The sequence below is a fragment of the Kogia breviceps genome, chromosome 8 (assembly GCF_026419965.1).
Source record: "Kogia breviceps isolate mKogBre1 chromosome 8, mKogBre1 haplotype 1, whole genome shotgun sequence".
In the NCBI taxonomy this organism is placed as follows: Eukaryota; Metazoa; Chordata; class Mammalia; order Artiodactyla; family Physeteridae; genus Kogia; species Kogia breviceps.
The window spans coordinates 46445100-46460900 of record NC_081317.1 but is presented as its reverse complement, the minus strand read 5'-3'; the positions used below and the strand labels follow the sequence as shown (position 1 = coordinate 46460900).

General features: G+C 34.9%; 1 protein-coding gene across 12 annotated transcripts in view; it reads right to left on the bottom strand.

Moving 5' to 3' along the window:
- LINGO2 (leucine rich repeat and Ig domain containing 2) overlaps positions 1-15801 on the bottom strand; it is a 1237500-nt gene that overhangs the window by 512700 nt on the left and 708999 nt on the right. For all 12 annotated transcript variants that reach the window (XM_067041380.1, XM_067041378.1, XM_067041375.1 and 9 more), the window contains one exon: positions 8037-8111. The gene's annotated coding sequence lies outside the window, so the exon portion shown is untranslated. The remainder of the gene's footprint in view (positions 1-8036; positions 8112-15801) is intronic.

Sequence of the window (15801 nt, the reverse complement as noted above, 5' to 3'; positions counted from 1 at the left end):
AGAAACAAGAAACATATCAAATAAACAACCTAACCCTACACCTAAAGCAATTAGAGAAGGAACAACCAAAAAAATCCAAAGTTAGCAGATGGAAAGAAATCATAAAGGTCAGATCAGAAATAAATGAAAAAGAAATGAAGGAAACGATAGCAAAGATCAATAAAACTAAAAGGCAGTTCTTTGAGAAGGTAAACAAAATTGATAAACCATTAGCCAGACTCACCAGGAAATAAAAGAAGACCCAACTCTAGAGAATTAGAAATGAAAAAGGAGAAGTAACAACTGACACTGCAGAAATACAAAGGATCATAAGAGATTACTGCAAGCAACTATATGCCAATAAAATGGACAACCTGGAAGAAATGGACAAATTCTTAGAAAAGCACAACCTTCTGAGACAGAACCATGAAGAAATAGAAAATATAAACAGACCAATCACAAGCACTGAAAATGTGACTGTAATTAAAAATCTTCCAACAAACAAAAGCCCAGGACCAGATGGCTTCACAGGCAAATTCTATCAAACATTTAGAGAGGAGCTAACATCTATCCTTCTCAAACTCTTCCAAGATACAGCAGAGGGAGAAACACTCCCAAACTCATTCTACAAGGCCACCATCACCCTGATACCAAAACCAGACAAAGATGTCACAAAGAAAGAAAACTACAGGTCAATATCACTGATGAACATAGATGCAAAATCCTCGACAAGATACTAGCTAACAGAATCCAACAGCATATGAAAAGGATCATACAGAATGATCAAGTGGGGTTTATCCCAGGACTATAAGTATTCTTCAATATACGCAAATCAATCAATGTAATAAACCATATTCAGAAATTGAAGGAGAAAAAGCATATGATCATTTCAATAGACGCAGAAAAAGCGTTTGACAAAATTCAACAGCATTTATGATAAAACCCTCCAGAAAGCAGGCATAGAGAGATTTTACCTCAACATAATAAGGGCCATATATGACAAACCCATAGCCAACATCGTTCTCAGTGGTGAAAAACTGAAACCATTTCCTCTAAGATCAGGAATAATACAAGGTTGTCCACTCTCACCACTCTTATTCAATGGAGATTTGGAAGTTTTCACCACAGCAGTCAGAGAAGAAAAGGAAATAAAAGGAATCCAAATTGGAAAAGAAGAAATAAAGCTGTCACTGTTTGAAGATGACATGATACAATACATAGAGAATCCTAAAGAGGCTACCAGAAAACTACTAGAGCTAATCAATGAATTTGGTAAAGTAGAAGGATACAAAATTAATGCACAGAAATCTCTTGCATTCCTATACACTAATGATGGAAAATCTGAAAGTGAAATTAAAGAAACACTCCCATTTACACTGTAACAAAAAGAATAAAATACCTAGGAATAAACCTACCTAAATAGGTAATAGACCTGTAGTCAAAAAACTCTACGCCACTGATGAAAGAAATTAAAGATCATACAAACAGATGGAGAGATACACCATGTTCTTTGATTGGAAGAATCAACATTGTGAAAATGACTATACTACACAAAGCAATATACAGATTCAATGGAATCCCTATCATACTACCAATGGCATTTTTCACAGAACTAGAACAAAAAATTTCACAATTTGTATGGAAGCACAAAAGACCCCAAAGAGCCAAAGCAATCTTGAGGAAGAAAAACGGAGCTGGAGGAATCAAGCTCCCTGACTTCAGATTATACTACAAAGCTACAGTAATCAAGACAGTATGGCACTCACACAAGAACAGAGATAAACCCTTGTACATATGGTCATCCTTTTTGATAAATGAAGAAAGAATATACAGTGGAGAAAAGACAGCCTCTTCAATAAGTGGTGCTGGGAAAACTGGACAGCTACATGTAAAAGAATGAAATTAGAACACTCCCAAACACCATACACAAAAATAAACTCAAAATGGAGTAAAGACCTAAATGTAAGGCCAGACACTATCAAACTCTTACAGAAAAACATAGGCAGAACACTCTGACATAAATCACAGCAAGATCGTTTTAGACCCACCTCCTAGAGAAATGGAAATAAAAACAAAACTAAACAAATGGGACCTAATGAAACTTAAAAGCTTTTGCACAGCAAAGGAAACCATAAACAAGACAAAAAGACAACCCTCAGGATTGGAGAAAATATTTGCAAATGAAGCAATTGACAAAGGATATACCTCCAAAATTTACAAACAACTCATGCAACTCAATGAAAAAAACAAACAGCCCAATCCAAAAATGGGCAGAAGACCTAAACAGACATTTCTCCAAAGAAGATATACAGATTGACACAAACACATGAAAGAATGCTGAACATCACTAATCATTAGAGGAATGTAAGTCAAAACTACAATGAGGTACCACCTTACACTGGTCAGAATGGCCATCATCAAAAAATGTACAAACAATAAATGCTCGAGGGGGTATGGAGAAAAGGGAACCTTCTTGCACTGTTGGTGGGAATGTAAATTGATACAGCCACTATGGAGAACAGTATGGAGGTTCCTTAAAAAACTAAAAATAGAACTACCATACAACCCAGCAACCCCATTACTGGGCATATACCCTGAGAAAACCATAATTCCAAAAGAGTCATGTACCACAATGTTCACTGCAGCTCTATTTACGATAGCCAGGACATGGAAGCAACCTAAGTGTCCATCGACAGATGAATGGATAAAGAAGATGTGGCACATATATAAAATGGAATACTACTCAGCCATAAAAAGAAACGAAATTGAGTTGTTTGCAGTGAGGTGGGTGAACCTAGAGTGTGTCACACAGAGTGAAATAAGTCAGAAAGAGAAAAACAAATACCGTATGCCAACCCATATAAATGGAATAAAAAAAATGGTTCTGATGAACCTCTGGGCGGGACAGGAATAAAGACACAAACGTAAAGAATGGACTTGAGGACAAGGGGAGGCGGAAGGGTAAGCTGGGATGAAGTGAGAGAGTGGCATGGACTTATAAATACTACCAAATGTAAAATAGACAGCTAGTGGGAAGCAGTCACATACCATAGGGAGTCCAGCTCAGTGCTTTGTGACCACCTAGAAGGCTGGGATAGGGAGGATGGGAGGTAGACGCAAGAGGGAGGAGATATGGGGATATATGTATATGTATAGCTAATTCACTTTGTTATAAAGCAGAAACTAACAAACCATTGTAAAGTAATTTTAATCCAATAAAGATGTTAAAAAAAAAAGATCTTTTCTGGTAGGTTCTGGCCTTTTTTATTGATGGTTGTTTTGCAAATAGTTGCGGTTTTGGTGTGCTCATGAGAAAAGGTGGGCTCAGGGTTTTTCTACTCTGCCATCTTGGTCAATCTCTTGATAAGTTGAATTTTTAATTTGGATGAGATTGCCAGGCTTGCATATATTTAATGACATGTTTTTATACAATTTTTCATTGTCTAATGTAAAGCGGAATTTTAGATCCCTTTAGACTAAATGTTCATTCATTGTAGCTTAATAAAGTTACCACCTTTCTTAATACTTCCTCTAAATTTCTACTTCCATTTTAATTTTCGGGTACCTAGGGAATTGTTGATCTGAGATAGCAATACCACCCTTCTCAGACATCATGGAAATGTTAATTAAAACCATAATGAGATACTACAACACACCCACCAGACTGCTAAAATTAAAATCCCTGATAATTGCCAAGTGTTGGTAAAGATGTGAAGCAACTAGAACTCTTACACTCTGCTAGTGGGAATGTAAATTAGCACAACCAGTTTGGGAAAGCAGCAGTACCTACTAAAAGTGAACATATAAGAAACATATAATTAATTGCATGTCCAACAGAAATGTGCACATACATGCCCCAAAAGACAAGTATAAGAAAGTAAGAGCCACAAAGTAGCCATGATAAAATAGTATATCGCACTGAAAGGTAAGTTACTATTACACATAGAAGTCTCACATAAGTAATATTGAGAACAAGAGGCCACACAAAAAACAAGTATTAATACATATTCTATTATTCCATTTATATAAAACTCAGAAAAAGGTGAAATAATTAACAGTATTTGAATTTAGAAAACTTGTTACCTTATGGAGGGTTGGGATTTGTGACTTAGGAAGAAAAAGAGCACCTTCAATTATATTGGTTATGCTCTGTTTCCTAATTTGAATGGTTAATACACGTTTGTGGATTTTGTGATAATTTGTTGAGTTGTTCGCTTATTATTTGTGCACTCTTATTAAGTATATTTCAACAAAAATCTTTAATGAATCAATTATATATTATATATGATATATATATTATATGTCAGACAACATAGATAAGATTAAAATAGAAAAATAAAAATCAGTTAATTATTCTATTTGTGCATATACTTCGTCTTTTTTTCTATATGTATATTCATACATGGACGCTTACTTAGCACTGATAATTTTTCTGTTAATAGAAATTATCAAAATTGTTTAAGGAAAATAAGAAAATCTGAGTAAACCAAGGTTCTATAGTGTAGAAGCATGAAGCATCAAAAAAAGAAAAAAAACTACCAGAGCCAAAATAATCTTTCATATTGATTTATCACTAAATTTTTCTAACTTTTAAAAAGTAGGAAATTCCCACGCAATACAAAAAGAGAATCTCAGATCCTAGCGAGTAAATTCTAGAGTGATAAAAAGTGCTTTTCATTTTTTTTCTTGAGCAAAACTTTTTTCCCTTGTGATTCTTTGATTACGGCTTCTTTTTTATTTATTCTTTTTCTCTTTTTTCATGAATAATTACCTATATATTTGATTTGTTTGCCTTATTGGTCATTTTTTTCTCTCATAATTTTCATCACTGTCCTTGTCTGCTGCATTCTACAATAAGAAGGCTTCTTCAATCTGCTTTCCACAAATCGGATTATATTAGTTGTAGCCTTCAAAGGCACATTTAATTCTTCTATTACATTTTCTGTTTCCTTTCGATCCTTTGCATTTCAACTTTCTCAATCTTAATGGCTTGTATTTCTAAGTTAATGGATGAATGTGTTAAGACTAAAAAGCAACTTTCTAAGATATTTTTCTGTGTTTTGTATTAACTCATTGATCTACATATGACTTACCTCTGAGATTTTCCTTTCCCATGTCAAAAGAATCATTATCCAGATCTTGTTTGACTTTGATTGTGTTGTTGCTATTGTCTGCTTCTAGATTTGAGAATGTGATAAAATCTAATGAAGGGTAGTATTTTTCGACAGACAAGTCATAAGACTGACCCTTAGCCCTTAGTCCTACTGATAACATGGTTTTTAGTAGAAAGACTCTAAGCTTCACAGTTGAAGAGTAAATTGTGAACAATCTCAGGCCTAAATTCCAATTGGTATCGGACATTCAAATAAAAGACCTCTGCTAGAATGTTGGTGGACCACCTTCTCTCCACACTCTGTTGTTCTCTGATGATCTGATAGAGTTTAACACACACACACACACACACAGTACTATCATCACTATTCCCATTATCACCACACCTGCAACACCTATAGGGACTGTCTTTCTCCTTGGTTACAATGTATTTCCCTAAGTCCTTCCTTTCTTTCTAGCCTTTTCAGAGGAAGCAGGAAAGATAATCCTCAAATGGATATTGATATAAAGGCATTGATTGAAGGGAGGTACCAAGGTATGGCTGCTTAGCTTTCTGAGTCATACAAATCTTGAATCTCTGAATCAGTGGGCAGAAAGTAAGTGAGGAACACAGAGTCTCTCTATATTATTTAAGGCCATGGGTTTGTTCTACTCCAGACTGTGAACTTCAATTTAACAATGTGGAGTCCTCCCAGAAGCTAATAATAGATTGGCTGAAAGTCTCAGTTTTGAATTTTGTCATAAATTTTCATCTTTCTCTATGCCCTTATAGTCATTTTAATCTGCATCAAGCACAGTTAAGCTGGTAGAACTTCCAAAAAAGCAACTATTTCTGACATCGTAAACTAGGATTAAAAAACCATCCCACCAGCCGTATTTGGAGGAAAATTCAATCTTCCTCTAATATTTACTCACAACCAAAAGTTACTCCTGAACATCTGTGCAATATGACTTTGACACAGATGGCAAAATAGTCATTAATAACAGCACATGTAAATATTTGGGCAAAATAGTCATTAATAACATAACACATGTAAATATTTGGATCCATTTCAGTAGAACTGAGAAAGCCACAAAACTGTCTTACAAAGTGAATTTTCATTGCTGACTCTGTTCATTTTACTTTGCCCCAAAAGTGCTGTAATTTTCTTTGGTATTTTTTTGAAATAAATGAGTTACATTTATTTTCAGGCTTTATCAGTATAGTGGGAAGATGAGTTCATTTTCATTTCATAGCTGGTCAAGATCCATTTTTATCTTTTAGAATTATACAAGGTCTATACACTGCTCAGGAAATGACAAAGCCCAGCCTTCTAAATACAATTTAACTTTTCAAAGAATAAACATAATGAAAAAAGAAGAGGGAGAAAAAGACATATCATGAGAAAATCAGCAATATATCACATATCAAAATTTTAAAGTCTTGGTTTCTTATAAATAAATTTAAAATAAATCATTCCTATAAACTTTCAACTTTTTTTTTTCACTTTTTTTCATGTCAATTCTTTCATACAACTATTTTAAGATATTTTGTCATTGTCAGTTTTCTTGCAACGGCTGCATGTGAACAATTTGGAATTTGATCTCTTTGTCCCTTAGATTATAAAACAGGCTTCTGGCTGTATGTTGAGGCAGAACGGAGCAATATGAAAAGACCTGGGCTAGAAGATGGAAGGTCTAGGATTGAGTGTTACATTTGCCTCATATTAGCTCTACTGATGCTATGATTTACTGTCTGGTTTACAGGCTAATGTCAGTCTGCACATGCTAACTGGTCTGCACCATGAGGAGTATGGAAATGGAGAATAAGCATTAGAAACTTTTATAGACATTTATTAGGGTGATTATATATCTGTAAGATAATGACAATAATAAATATGTGGACTTGTATATTTTGTGTCTACCGTTTAATCATTTCATTTCTCTAGTAATTAATTTTTAGCAATTTTATAAAAGCATTCAGTCTGTAATGGATTAAAATGAATTAACAGTAAACTGACCCTTAACCACAGGGTCTGAGAAGCACTGAGCTATATCCAGTAGGTCAGTTAACCTATTGGGACCTCAATTTCTCCATCTGTAAAGATATGAGCAATGGGCCCTACTTTGTCTTTCATAGAAATTATGTGAATACTAAACAAAATTACTTATTCATAAATTATTTGTAAGCTATAAGACTTCATATAAGTATATGGTTGTTATAGTCTAAGTAAAAATCATTTGGGAAATAGCATGGCAGGTCAGCTAAAAGAAGCTTGGCATTTATTAGATACCCAATAAATGTTTGTTGGCTTTATGAGTAAATACAAGAACAGAAACTCTGGCATCAGACAGAACTGCATTCAAACAATTGTCTCAGGGAGCAATTTGTGACTTAAGGCAGGCCACATATCTTTTAATAGCACTGTTTCCCCATCTGTAAAATGAGAATAATAATAGCTCCTATCTTTAAAAGTATCTTTAAAGGTTGTTGTGAGTATTCAATAAAATAATGAAGTAAAGTATGCAGTATTTAGTACTTGGCAGGTGGAATGTATTCAATAAATATTAGTCATAACTTTTAGCTTTTAGCTTTTTCTTTGCTAAGGAAATGTTCGGTTGTTCATATGCAATTTCTTACTTAATTCTTAGGAAAATATAACTAGGCAGCTACCATAATCTCCATTTTAAAATTAGGAAAGTATGAATGACAGAATTAAGCAACTTTCACAATGTCACATAGCTACTTTAAATCCCTGTCTGTCTATAGCAGAATTGGTGACTTTTTCTACCTAATACCACCTCCCTAAGGTATTCTAAGTAATGAGAATAAATTTCATAGGCTACGTTTTAGAAGCATTCTCATTTTTATTTATAAGCTATGAAGATTTTTTTGTGTGAGAAACAGCATCAACAGATTTAATAACGCATAAAAGAGATACCCATGAATCATCTTTTTCACTTACCAGTTTGACTTGTTGGTCTCCTCATGCTGGTGGTGGCCACTTTCAGTGTTCTGCTCTGAACCTCTTCTCATAACCCTATTTCACCGTTGCCAAGAAAATGTAAAAAGAAAAATGATATTTGCTTCTAGAAGGATTTCCATATATTAATGAACAGAACAATAATAATTCAAATTTACATAGCATGATTTATAAAGCTTTAAAAGAAACACAATAGGGATTAAACTTCTTCACATGTTTGGGGTTTTGCATCTTGAAAGCAAGTATACTGTCATGTTTTATCTTGGAATTCTCAGAACATGACAAAGTATCTATCACCTAGGTACTCATTAAATTCTTTCTTTTTTGTTGTTAAATAGATGAAAGAATGAAACTCATGTTCAAATACATTCATATATTTGAAGACTTTCAGTCTTCCACTCCGGAAGGCAAAATGGTATTTTGTTATAATGTAGCTGCTTGCAGAGAAGAAGAAAATAAATCTAAAGGAGAAAATATTTTTGCTGCGCCAATAAACCTGACACTTAAAGGTTAAAATTCACAATGAAGTCAACATGCAAGACACAGATTATTCCTTGTAGCTTCAGTATTTAAAAATTATTGGATGAACCTGAAAATCTGTTATCAAAAATAATTATTATCTAATTATACATGAAAATTTTAATTCAATGAATTCAAAGTTTGAATTTACTTTTGGAGTAACTGTAAAGTTGAAAAAGGGAAATATGATATTCTTTTCAGAATTAGAATGTCTTTTCCATTGTCCTAACAACTCTTCTTATGCTACTTCCTAACTCTACTCAACCCTCTGCAATCCACAAAAGAGAGAAGGATAAAGGAGAGAAAGATAAGTTGACAAAAAACAGTAAATACTATTCTAGGATAGTTTTTATTAACTCAAAAAGGTATAATGAGGTGAAATGCTTTCTTAAAATAATTAATGTCAATCGCTTTCCTTCATATATCATACTTTTATACCAGATTGCCTCTTTGACATTGCCACTTGTGTGACCAATAATAATAGTCATATCATATCATAACAGTGATTATTATTTTGTGGCTTACAATGTATCCAGAACTGTTCTTATCATTTTAGAGGAAATATCTAACTTAATATTTATAATAGCCTTATAAGGTAGGTATTATTAACCTCCCTCTTTTTTAAAGATGAGAAAACCAAGGCTCAGTTTTAGTAAACTATTAAAGAACCACTACTAATAACCAATAAAGTTGGATTTGAACCTTTCCCAGAACCCATTCTGTTAATTGCCAAGGTATCTACTACCTTTCAAACTTAATCCAAACTGGAACTCTTGATTTTCCTGATGTACCTTCCTAGGTCTTCCCCCACTGCTTAGGAAATTGACACATCTGCTTTGTACTCAAGCCAGAAACATGGGGATCCTCCTTAATAAATTCCTTTCCCATGATAATTATGCACCCTAAATACAGCTAAATCCACACAGCTCTCTTCTTTCATCAGTTGAAGCCACCATCATCTGTTACCTAGAGGAAAGCAAAAGCTTTCTACCTATTCTCACTGATCCACCTCTTGACCCATTCTATAATCCACTGCTTACACTCTGGCCAGGGTAGACTTTTGATAGCATTATTCATCATTTTACTACTCTGCTTAAAAATTCTTCACTGGCTTTCTATTGCACTGATTGAAATCCAATTTTCTTTCTTTCTTTTTTTTTTTTTTTTGTGGTACGCGGGCCTCTCACTGTTGTGGCCTCTCCCGTTGCGGAGCACAGGCTCTGGATGCACAGGCTCAGCGGCCATGGCTCACGGGCCCAGCCGATCCACGGCATATGGGATCTTCCCAGACCGGGGCATGAACCCATGTCCCCTGCATCAACAGGTGGATTCTCAACCACTGCGCCACCAGGGAAGCCCCAATTTTCTTATTGTTACCTACAAGCTCTGACATGAACTGACTATAGCCTACCTCTCAAATATTACCTTACATAGTTCTCCTTCATTTTTTATTGGGCTCTCACATACTCTTCCACTAATAAGCCATGGTCTTCAGCACCTAAGGACATTACTTTTCAGGAAATCAAGCATAGAATACTCTGCAACTGGATCCTGTTCATGCCTCAAGTTCAAAAGCCACCTTCTCAAAGAGGTTTATCCCACTTGATAAACCCGAAAGTAGTTTTGATGATAAACCCCAAAGTGGGTTTGGGGTATCAATTGACACTTGATATCACAAAGTGTCTTCATTCATCACAACCTATAATCATATTTTTAATTTATTTGTTTGTCTATTATCTCTCTTCTTCTCTGGAATGTGGGATCCATGTGAACAGGAATCTAGCTACTAATAAGTAGCTCCTAAACATTTCTGATTAATAAATGTATGGATGAATGAATAATACCATTAAGGTATATTCGAACTAATTATTCTTCGTTATATTTATTCATTCCCAAAAGGAAGAAATCTTGCATTTAAAGAAACAGTAAATACAAAACCATAGAAAAAAAAGATTTTTGTCATACTCATTCATGTAATATGCCTGCTCTTTTGAGATATTAAAACAATTTCCATTATGAAAAAATAGATTTATTTATATTTTTTTTCTTAACAAGAATCACACTGAAGACCACAACTGTATCTATTAGTTATTTTCTGAAAGGTTCCCAACTGTTACTCTCTCAGTGTGGAATTCTGTGGGGAATACTGATATTAAATATACTATTAATTTTGGATTTGAGCATAAATTTTATAAGTATGCATAGGCCAGGGTTAAATATTTAGAGACTTCTAAATTATTTGTGTCCTATCTGTAGCTCTGATCAATAACAAGCCAAAAGAGAAACCAGTAATCCTCAAACAGCACTGAAGTAAGCTTGTACAATGAGGCACTAATATTATTACAGGGCATACACTTTGGTTTTATTCACACAAAACGATGACATAAAGATTTTATTAGTTTCACTAGCAGAGTATTTTTCTATCTGAATCATTCTGCTAAAATACGTAAACCCAATAAGCTTTGTTTCTGTATTATTATTACTATTATCATTATCAATATTATTATTATGGTTGAAAACACTGTTTTTCAAATTTAAAGTGAATATAAGTTACATGGTATCTATATGCACATTAATCAAACCTCAGATTTTTGATTTGGTGGGTCTAGGACAAGACTCACGAGTCTGTATTTATCACAGGCTTAGGTTATGCTGACGGTGCTGATCCACTGACCACATATTGGGTATCCAGAATTCAGATTATAGGGGCTTCCCTGGGCCTTCCCTGGTGGCGCAGTGGCTGAGAGTCCTCCTGCCGATGCAGGGGACGCAGGTTCGTGCCCCGGTCTGGGAATTTCCCACGTGCCGCGGAGCGGCTGGGCCGTGAGCCATGGCCGCTGAGCCTGTGCGTCCGGAGCCTGTGCTCCTCAACGGGAGAGGCCACGACGGTGAGAGGCCCGCGCACCGCAAAAGAAAAAAAAAAAAAAAAAAGAATTCAGATTATAGTTCCAGATGATTTAAAATTCATATAGTGTGTGTGCTTTCCATGTGCAAAAATACTATGACTAATAAAGGGTTTTAAACTTACATTTCCAAAAAAGTGCCACTACTGTGAGATCAACAATACTAAATAAGCAAACCTTACATACTTCTACTCTTATTTTTTTTGTAATTTATCAATAATCATTTATAAATAAAGATTTCCCTTGCTTTGAAAATAAGTGTTTATCTTGATGTCACCTAGTGTAGGCTCCCTTGAATTTAACAATACATAACAAAATAAATAAAATAGTGACTTTTTATCACTGGCTAATAGGATTTTAGGTAACTTTTGCTTTCTTCCACACTTTTTTCTATATTTCCAATGACTTTTACCTTACAGATTTTAACTACCATTTGTTAAGTCCTACAACACCAGGCTAAGTATGTGTGTTTATATAATTTCATATAAAAATGTGATATCTCATTTAATTCATAAGTGTATCAATTAATGTTCATAATAATAGTTATAATTTTTAGGTATTTACTAATGGTCACGTACTATATTAACGTTTCGCATGTATTAAAGTTTTGTTTGTTTGTTTGTTTTTGCGGTACGTGGGCCTCTCACTGCTGTGGCCTCCCCCGTTGCAGAGCACAAGCTCCGGACGCGCAGGCTCAGCGGTCATGGCTCACGGGCCCAGCCGCTCCGTGGCATGTGGGATCCTCCCGGACCGGGGCACGAACCCGCGTCCCCTGCATCGGCAGGCAGACTCTCAACCACTGCGCCACCAGGGAAGCCCGTTTCGCATGTATTAATTCATATAATCCTCATTAAAAAATAAGCTATAAATATGTTGAGCTTTTGAGGCAGATAAATTAATTCAAGATTATATGGCCTAAAAGTGGCAAAACTGAGATTCAAATTTAAGTATGTTAGACCTTATTTTTATAATAAGGTGAAAATTAATATTTTTTTGAAGAATCAAGTAAATACCTTCCTTAATGGAAAATATTTCAAGCAACCAATAATATTGCAAGAGAAAACATAGGACTCAACCTTTATATTACATGCTTTACTAAAAGAAAACATGTTAAAATAAGAACTATGTGCAAGAGCACAGGAAAAGTCATTATAAACTTTACAGAATACTGATTCTAGTCCTTATTTCCAAAACTTAGCCAAAGATTATTTCATTGCTAAATATTACTTTATTACTGACGATGACCTTTCTGAAAGCATGAGTTTTATCACTGTTGAAAGGATGGAAGAAAAATAACTAGATATTGAAAGAAATAAATTTTTAACAGTCGTGTACCCATATAATAAGGATATGCTTATTTTTGACTTTTTTAGCTAATTTCCAAATAGCAATATATTTCATAAGCATGTCTCCAAATTCCATTAAAGAAACAGACACCATTGGTTATACCTACAATCACCACTTCTCCCATTATGAGTGCTATTACTGAAGCACGCCTTACCTATTGGAATCATACACCTACACACACACACATGCACACACACATATATCCATATAAGGGAATTTTGGGGGGATTATGACTATTGCATTTTGGGAAAACTTTAATAGGAGTACTTCCAAAACAGAATTTCAACCCCAATAATAAATTATTCTCATCTAGTTTGATAGATTATGTACTGCTATGATTTCATGTGAGGTTCACTTAAATTTCCAGAGAGTTGATATTATAATCATTGTAGCTTATAATGGTTGCACTTCTATTCAGTACCAAATCAAAAACTTCTAACAACACAGAAAAGGCATGGTTTCTGTCCAATACATTAACATGGCTCCTTTCTAAAAGAAGTTTAACAAGAACTGGCCAGCTTTCATTTTCTTCATTACTTCTGAGAGCCAACCTCTCATCTTCTTTGCCTGCATCTTCAAATGCTTTCTTCAAGTTATTTGTAAAGAAGCATGTAAATGCCTCCATAATATAAAGCATCTCGTTTCTGATTATGTTCCCAAATCAATCATTCAGAAGTTATTCTTTTTGAAAGTAGTTGTGGAATTGTTCAGGAAATTCCTGGTGCAAGACCCAAGTACAGGGGTAAAAATGACAATAGTTTAGGTAAATTTCAGATAGGAGCAAAGAAGAAAAATACATTGTATATATAAGTGTATACTTGGGGTGGGGTGGGTCAAAATTGAAGGAGAAAGTATTGCTAGGAGGAAGAATCTGAGAATTTTAATAACCCTGGGTTAATACTAAAGTATTTGACCACTTCCTAACTGGCTTCTTAGATTTCAGCCTATTTTCTATTCACTGCTCCTAAAATGCTTCCATGCTTTCCATCCAATATTCTTACATTTGTTTAACTTTATTTATTTTTTTAATATCCAAACTCTTATGTCAAGCCTTGATGTTCTTCTATAATCTAAAATTTGAAAGAGGGTAGATGGACTTTCCTGAAGAAAGAAAGCATATTGCTACCTCTTAGCTATAATGAGGTATAACTCCCACCTCCTCGCCTCTATTACCGTACCCAATTCTTAGCTGAGTGAACTGCCTGGACAATGGTCTTGGTCCCTTTTAAACCTAAACCAAGTCCTTCACCAATTTCACCAGATTAAATTCTCTAAATCAAAGCTAGAAACTTATCAATCCTTTTTCAAAACATTTCTAAGGCTCCTCTTTCTCTACAAAATAAAGGGGGAGAATGAAACCAATTTTCTTTTCTTTTTTTTTTTTTTCCCCTGATACGCGGGCCTCTCACTGTTGTGGCCTCTCCCGATGTGGAGCACAGGCTCTGGACGCGCAGGCTCGGCGGCCATGGCTCACGGACCCAGCCGCTCCGCGGCATGTAGGATCTTTCCGGACCTGGGCACAAACCCATGTCCCCTGCATCGGCAGGCGGACCCTCAACCACTGCGCCACCAGGGAAGCCCTGAAGCCAATTTCTAACTCCTTAGTCTGGGCTTGAAGACTTCAACTGTCTTTAATTCACCTTTTCAGACTCATTTCTGCAAATGCATAATGCAGACACCTTTTCAGACTCATTTCTGCAAATGCATAATGCAGACGTGCACTGCAAACTGCAAAGATCTTCATCACTGTGAGTAGTTTCATTCTTAAAGTAAATCTGTGAAGTGAGACTACTGAAACACAGAGATGTTGTAACTACCCTAAGTATTTAGTTAAACTAATAAATAGTGGAAACCAGGGTTGAATCTTCTTCCTTGAGTCCACAGCCACAAACAACTTGTCATCCAAACTGCATGATTAACCACTTTTTGGAATACTTTATTTTCCTTTCTCTGAATACAGACTTGTGTCTTTTTTAACCTGAAAAGATAGTGAAGTGTGGACTGAGAGTGCAGGCCCATCAGAGGTTATAAGGATCATTTAAGCACAGTTTAAGAAAGATTTTTACCTAGCCTATGGTGCTCTGCCAAGATAATTCTCTCATCTGGTGGTAGGTTCCTAAATTACAGATACATTATATAAGAAGAATTAACCAGCTTCCAATATTGGCTTTGCGTTTCAAAACCTAGAGCTGCCAGGTATCCAAATCTCCTCTGAGCTACACAAGTTTAGGACAGGTAGATTCATTTAATATAAAACAACTTTTCTTAGAATTAATATTGTTTCTCCTTAAACCTATTATCATCATTTATCTAGATATCCACTACCATAGAGAATCTTAGTGCTATTCCTACTTCCAAAGCAATGGACTAACTGTTGATAAAGTGTTTTTCTGTGTACTGAAGGCATTTTGGAAATAGCTCTCAGATCAAACTAAATGAGTTCCAGTATAAATAAAGAACCTGAGACATTGCAGATGGCACTCAGCAAGATATTGGTGTGACAGCTAGAAAGATGCAGCGTGACCCTCTGTAACTGATGTTTTGTATTGAGTGCAGGGTCTAATAAAATGAGTTCCAACATGAACTTGTGTGGTCAATGAAATCTGTATTAAACCTAAATATGAGCTTTGACTGCTGCTTTAGTGAAATTAAAAAAAAAAAAAAAGATAAAAGACAAACTATAACTAGAATGGTAGTTTGAGTCACATTCAAACCTCAAAATAACTGTTAAATATGTACTTTCTATTCTAATTAAGGTGAGAAGTGAAAGAATATTCCTATCATATATGTTGCCTCACAGTGAACATTATTTCAGCTACAATGAAACATGACTTTATTTTAAAACCTCTGGCACATTTTACAGTTTGATTCATTTTCTAACACTTTCAAAGCTGTAGTTCATTAAATTACACTTGTTTTATATAAGCCACTCAATATCTACTGTTGACCTACAAAGACTGGGGGGACAAAGATTTATT